This window comes from Haemaphysalis longicornis, unplaced genomic scaffold (assembly GCF_048455015.1).
Source record: "Haemaphysalis longicornis isolate Haplotype H1 unplaced genomic scaffold, Haemaphysalis longicornis Haplotype H1 scaffold_7, whole genome shotgun sequence".
NCBI lineage: Eukaryota > Metazoa > Arthropoda > Arachnida > Ixodida > Ixodidae > Haemaphysalis > Haemaphysalis longicornis.
Window position 1 is genome coordinate 98,661,201 of NW_027526422.1, and position 6,756 is coordinate 98,667,956.

The window sequence follows — 6,756 nt, forward strand, 5'->3', positions numbered from 1 at the left end:
CAGCGTTAGCTGCTCTCTCCAAATTATTCCGCAAGATCATTTTCTTTAGCACGCCTTAAGAAACTCACGAAGTCAGCAAGCCTATATTTTCTTGCCATGAATTTCTGAAATGCTTCACAAGAAGGCTCATCCCATCTTCCTCCCATTAATGAAGTGTCTCATACCCCAGGAAGAATTTTTAAGGTCTTGTAGCGGCAGCTATTTAATTAACTAATTGAATGGTAATTATAGAGAGAAAAGAAAAGAAAACGCTCCGTAGGGGCTGGAGTGACTGGATGAAATTATTTTAGGCTACATTTTCATTCCGTTCCCCCCTTTCTCCATTTTACTTTGTCTTCCGATCATTTTGTCGTCGAAGTCTGGGGACAGATTTTTCGGAGGTTTCTTCGTTGCCATCCGTATCCTAGATGAGCCAGCTTCGAAAAGCAAAAGGCTTGCGAAAACTTTATCCACGAAAGTCAGAGCTGTCGGGCTGGAACACTCACAGGATACTGCTATGTTGTTTTATATGAATCCTCTTGGATTAAAGGCCAAACAAATGCAACAAAGGAGAGAACCCAGCTTGCCCAACGTTCTACCCTACTGCAACTGGTTATACGACGTCAAGCCAAAAGCGCACTCCTATTGGGCAAATGGATTTGGCTTATTTTGATCCGTGTCACAGCAGGACCGGGCTCATTTTCTATACCAAAAGATTCTGCGTTCACGTTCGCCGGGCATTATCTGAACTATTTGTTTGCAACCTCATTTCTAAAACAAAGTTTTCTATACCAAAAGATTCTGCGTTCGCGTTCGCCGGGCATTATCTGAACTATTTCTTGGAACCTCATTTCTAAAACAAAGTTGCCGAGCTTTTTTTTTCACTACAGTTTTATCTGACTTAGCTCCGGTTCCTGGATTTGACTCATTTCGAAAAAAAAGCTCCACATACGCTCAGAGCATATTTCCGTTCACATGTGTTTACATTGTCACACCACCTATTAGCAGTAGTTACCCATTGTTAGACTGAGGAAGAGGTGGCTTGATGTCATGCAAGAGATAGATTTAAAGAGAGAAAACCCACGAAAGAAGAAAATAAGAATGGCTACAGAAAATTATTGAGCTGGGTGAGGGCGCGGCAAATATTACAAAGCTTGGCAGATATAGAAAGGCGTGTAAAGGCGTGACATGGCCGAGCTAACATTAATTAAAACTGCCCTCTCCACAAAATCTGTCTCTGCTAATGAGGCATAACAATAAACCATAAAACAGTGAGCCGTATAGCTTGAGGTTCTCCTGTCAAAAGAACGAACGAGGTAGTACCGGGAAAACCCAGTCTAAAATCACAACAGGACTACCGCGAAAACCTAACAAGAATTCCTGTGGTACGACAAAAAACTTTGTTATGAGAACAGAAGTCCTGTTGTTACGACAAAGCAATCTGTTGTTGCGAGACACATTGCTGTCGTAACGACAAGGTCAATTTTCTCAACAACAAATATCCCTGTAGTCTCAACAAAACTGCCATTTACGCTACTCTTCACAACCGGCAATAATAAACCAAGGGACATAAAAAGAAGAAACATCCCCCTCGCGAGGGGCACGATCAAATGCAGAGCATTTCTGCGGGGGGGCGCGCCTGCAAGTCGTATGGATTACGTATTGGTTGTTGTTGTTGTAATTGTTGTCTTCCAGCGTTTGACATTGTCGATGAAGTCGATGGTGAAACGTGCCGTGAACCCCCTGCCGCGGCTATGACGCAACGTGGAGCGGCTATGACGCAACGTGGCGCGGCTATGACGCAACACAATCCAACACAATCCACTTTAATCCAATCCAATCCAAATACAAGCCAATCCAAGCCAATTCAATCGAATCCAATCCAATGCCCCTCTCGAGAGAGTGTTATAGCGCCGAAATCGCCACCACGCGAACGCGTGATGCTGACGTCACGATCACGCCACAGATGTTAGCGACCGCAGCGCGCGCGAACGACATATGTTTTAAGCGCGAACCGACCGCGGCGAGAGAGCGCGATGCGAGCGCCCCACCTGTTCTTGCGCGCGAACCTAACGCGGCGAGAGAGGGTGTTGCGCACGTCCCCACCTGTTGTGCGCCCGAACCGAACGCGGCGAGAGAGGGCGTTGCGAGCGGAGAGAAGACGAGGAGGACGCGGGGGAGAGGGCGCACCTCTGGCCGACGGTTGAATGAGTCAAGGATATAAGGCACGTTCGTAACCTTCCGTTCTGGGTCGGCTTTGTGGCTCAGTTGGTAGAGTACCGTGCACCTTGCGTTCCGCCCGCAGAGTCGTAGGATCGAAACCTGGCGCCGGCAAGTATTTATATAGTGTAGGGGAGCGATGCGGACGCGGACTACGGACGCCAACGCGGGTGACATCGTGAGTTATTGAAATGCTCTGCATTTAAAATCACGACAAGACAGGAATTCCGCACAAGGGAACATCAAAATGAGGTCAGGAATACCACACACGACATAACATCCGAATCACGTCACGACAAGAATACGACAAGACCACAGACCACACGCGAAAATACGACAAACTACAGAAATTTTTCTTGACGTCATTTTCGACTTGAAATGGGTTAAAAATCGCTTTAAGTCCGGAAATCAAAAACAAAATACTTTTTAAATGCAGAGCATTTCAGTAACTCACGATGTCACCCGCGTTGGCGTCCGTAGTCCGCTTCCGCATCGCTCCCCCTACACTATATAAATACTTGCCGGCGCCAGGTTTCGATCCTACGACTCTGCGGGCGGAACGCAAGGTGCACGGTACTGTACCAACTGAGCCACAAAGCCGACACAGAACGGAAGGTTACGAACGTGCCTTATATCCTTGACTCATTCAATAGTCGGCCAGAGGTGCGCCCTCTCCCCCGCGTCCTCCTCGCCTTCTCTCCGCTCGCAACGCCCTCTCTCGCCGCGTTCGGTTCGGGCGCACAACAGGTGGGGACGTGCGCAACACCCTCTCTCGCCGCGTTAGGTTCGCGCGCACGAACAGGTGGGGCGCTCGCATCGCGCTCTCTCGCCGCGGTCGGTTCGCGCTTAAACCACACATGTCCGTCGCGCGCGCTGCGGTAGCTAACATCTGTGGCGTGATCGTGACGTCAGCATCACGCGTTCGCGTGGTGGCGATTTCGGCGCTATAACACTCTCTCGCGAGGGGCATTGGATTGGATTCGATTGAATTGGCTTGGATTGGCTTGTATTTGGATTGGATTGGATTAAAGTGGATTGTGTTGGATTGTGTTGCGTCATAGCCGCGCCACGTTGCGTCATAGCCGCTCCACGTTGCGTCATAGCCGCGGCAGGGGGTTCACGGCACGTTTCACCATCGACTTCATCGACAATGTCTACGCTGGAAGACAACAATTACAACAACAACCAATACGTAATCCATACGACTTGCAGGCGTGCCCCCCCGCAGAAATGCTCTGCATTTGATCGTGCCCCTCGCGAGGGGGATGTTTTTACAAACTGACACTCATCCATTAAATCAAGCAACTTAAGTATGTATGAATTCAAGCAGGGAATATCTAGACGGGTCTCTCACACCAATCTTACGATGCCAACAAGGAACCCTGCTTCGCCGTTATTCGAGCTCGGTTGGGTCGCGGCTAGAATATGACAGTATCGTGTAAGGGTCAGGGATAAAAACAGTATTAGGAATGCTCGACCTGCTGCTACAGTTGATGCTCCGCCTTTTGTCGGTTGCTTTTCGCACTAGCCCAGTGCAATGTCTGTTTTTGTTGTGTTGATGAAATTATGAGTAATTATAAGCAAGCAGGCAGGTTCCTTACATACCACTAAGTGAAATTCGTGGCCACGGAGACGACTAGAACGGTGGCTACTAGTATACGAACAATACTGAAAGAGGAGAGAGTCTAATTGTCCATAATGAGGACGAATATGCAGAAAGTAGTCTTTAGGGGGAAAGAAGTCAGACGTGGATGTCGCGATGTACTGGGGCGAAAACAGCGCTGCCAGACTCCCTTACTGTGCGGAGAACTTAAGGGCACTGCTTGTATCAGAACTTTGGTTCAACTCAAGTTGTCCAAGACAGGAAATTTTGTACCCAGTTCCGCCTATTTCTCAAGCCGGAGCCATTCGACTGCACATTGATTCATCTCCTAATGACAACGTAGAAGCAACCTGTGCATGACCATCGAAATAAAAGAGGCGCCGGCAGGCCAGCCGACAGGCAAGCTAAAAGAGCCCCTCGTATATTTCCACAACCGTTTAATTAGAACGGGTGGGACGTCAGTGACGACACCTGGTTCCGCACATGCATATGCACGGTGAATGGGCGCGTTATGCGAAAGCGTGCTTTCAGCCGCACGGAAATACATTCTAGCACAGCCTCCACACTTTCACTCATCATATATGTCACAGCGGTAGCGCTATACATTCGAGTGCTAAACGGGGTTAGGGAATAGGCAAACATACGTGGAACATAAATCGGGGGGCTTTCATTGGGAAAACACAAGTTCTACCATTCGTGCACCCGGGTGTGTCTATAAAACATTTATGCATTTGTTTTTTGTGTCTAAAATATTCTTCTTACCGAATAGGAACAAGATGAATTAATTACCAGTACATTAGACGTAACATATAGATGTGTGCTCTGTAGAAGTACAGCACGATTAAAAAATGGATGACACGATGGGGAGACAACTTACCTTTTTTAACGTAAGCTGTCTTTTTGCCTGGAGCATCTTGCTGCTTTCAGTTCTTGCTGCTTTCAGTTTCTGAAACCCATGTGACCGTTTTATTTAGGATTTGCTCTTCTCCGTCTTCCGTTCGAAAGATTGAGAAGGCAGTTCCAGATTCTGCATCTGTATTCAGGCCTAGCCCTACTGAAGCACTGACGCAAAAATTTTTCGGTGGCTATCTTTTTTTCCGTGGCACGCTCATACAACAGACTTTCGTTAAGACGAACTTGATTAGCACGAATTATCATGGTTCATACGACCAACGCTGTCGTCTTTTGTAATATGCACAATAAAAATAACGCCCGTCCTGTAAGAGCGCGCCGCACCCAAAAAATAGAATATCAAAAAAAGGAGGAGCGCCAAGCTGCGTTGTTAGGCCGCGACTGGGCACGCGAAGAGCCACGCAAAGGAGCGACGAGTGCGCCAGTGGCAGCGACGGGCCGGTCGGGTTCTCATGGCGACCAAAAGAGAGGTGTTTCTCTGCCGCTTTCCTCGGTGAGAGCTCTACCTAAACCGGTTTCACCGAAATAGACTAGCCTCAGAGGTATGAGTGGTTTCAGCTTCATAGCGCTAGATGTGCCACCTGCGAAGTTCCCGCACTAGAATATGGGAAATAAACAGGGCACTGCTGCCGCAGTCTCGGGCGTCTAATGGGCACGTGGCACATGGAGAACGATTGCTCGTAACCATTCTGGCTGAGAGACTATGCAAAGTATGCATGCGTACACGCGAGCAGTTCTAAGTGTTTCCGCTGAATATCATTTGGGAGTTGGTATTAGGAGGAGCTAAAATTGTCCTGAAGTGCACAAGCCAATCGCCTGCACCGAAAGGTGTCTACTTGTGTAGACATTATTTGTAGGCTCGTTCAATTGACACCTTTGTGGGTAAAGCCAGGTTCATGCAATGCCAGATTTTCAAGAAAGCATTATGGCGGGATTCCAGTACACGGCAGACCACACATTAAAAATATTGGCTAACCCTTTCAAATATCTATTCTACGTATATACAACGGAGTCCCGGTAAGACGAACTCGGTTAAGACGATCGTTATGGTTAATAATGACACCGTTTTCGCTCTCTTGTAATGTCCACAATGCAAAAAACGTCCGCTTAAGACGAAATTCTGATAATACGAACAAATATTTACGGTCTTTTTGACTTCGTCTTAACGGGAGTCTGCGGTATTGATAATGTCATTAATGCTATGAAAAAAAGGACTGGTACCTAATTCGGTTAGAAAATATGCTTCAAACTGGTATTGGGGAATAATTGTAGGGCTTGACGCGCCGAAGCTACCCCTGGGTTATCAGGCGCGCTGTAGTAGATGACTCCAGATTAATTTTGACGACCTGGATGAATAATTAAAGGCAGGTAAATATTAACCCATGCGGCATTGCGCCACGTTGAATAAGAGCAGGGAATGATGTTTAGTGATACTCTGGAGGTTCTTCCGGGCGTGCTCTGCTGGCGCGAAATTGAAAAACGTTACCAATACAAGGAAATTATCTTTTTTACTTATGCTTTGCGCTATGCTTGCTGCACTTAAAAGTACCCGTGTGGTATTCTTAGTCCTGCTTTTAACTTGCTTTTTTAAAGGAAAACGCCCGCCTGTTTTACTTGCGGCGCACGTTAAGGTTCCCCATGTGGTGAAAATTTATCCCGAACCTCCCACTACGTCGCGCCTCATTGCCTGTGTAGCGTCGGCGCGTTAAACCCCACAATCAGTCAACAAGTTTTTCATTGTAATCCGAATGCCGTTTGTACAATGCGTTCGCAATGCACGAAGAATAAAGTTTTAATGCAGTTTGTTGTCAGACCTTGCTGAAGCCATTTTCTCTTCTAGAGTTGGTCTCCCCTTGCTCGAGCAGGAAAATACCTTCCGAAATTAAAATAACCGCACTGACACAGCACAGCATCGGAACCTTTATTCCTTTTCATCAACAATTCATCCTGAGTCGTGATCCCTCCTCTTGGAGGAGTAAGTCTATTTTAAATATTGTAAAATATTACACAATATTGGTTGCACTGGTAATCGGAACTTCCCA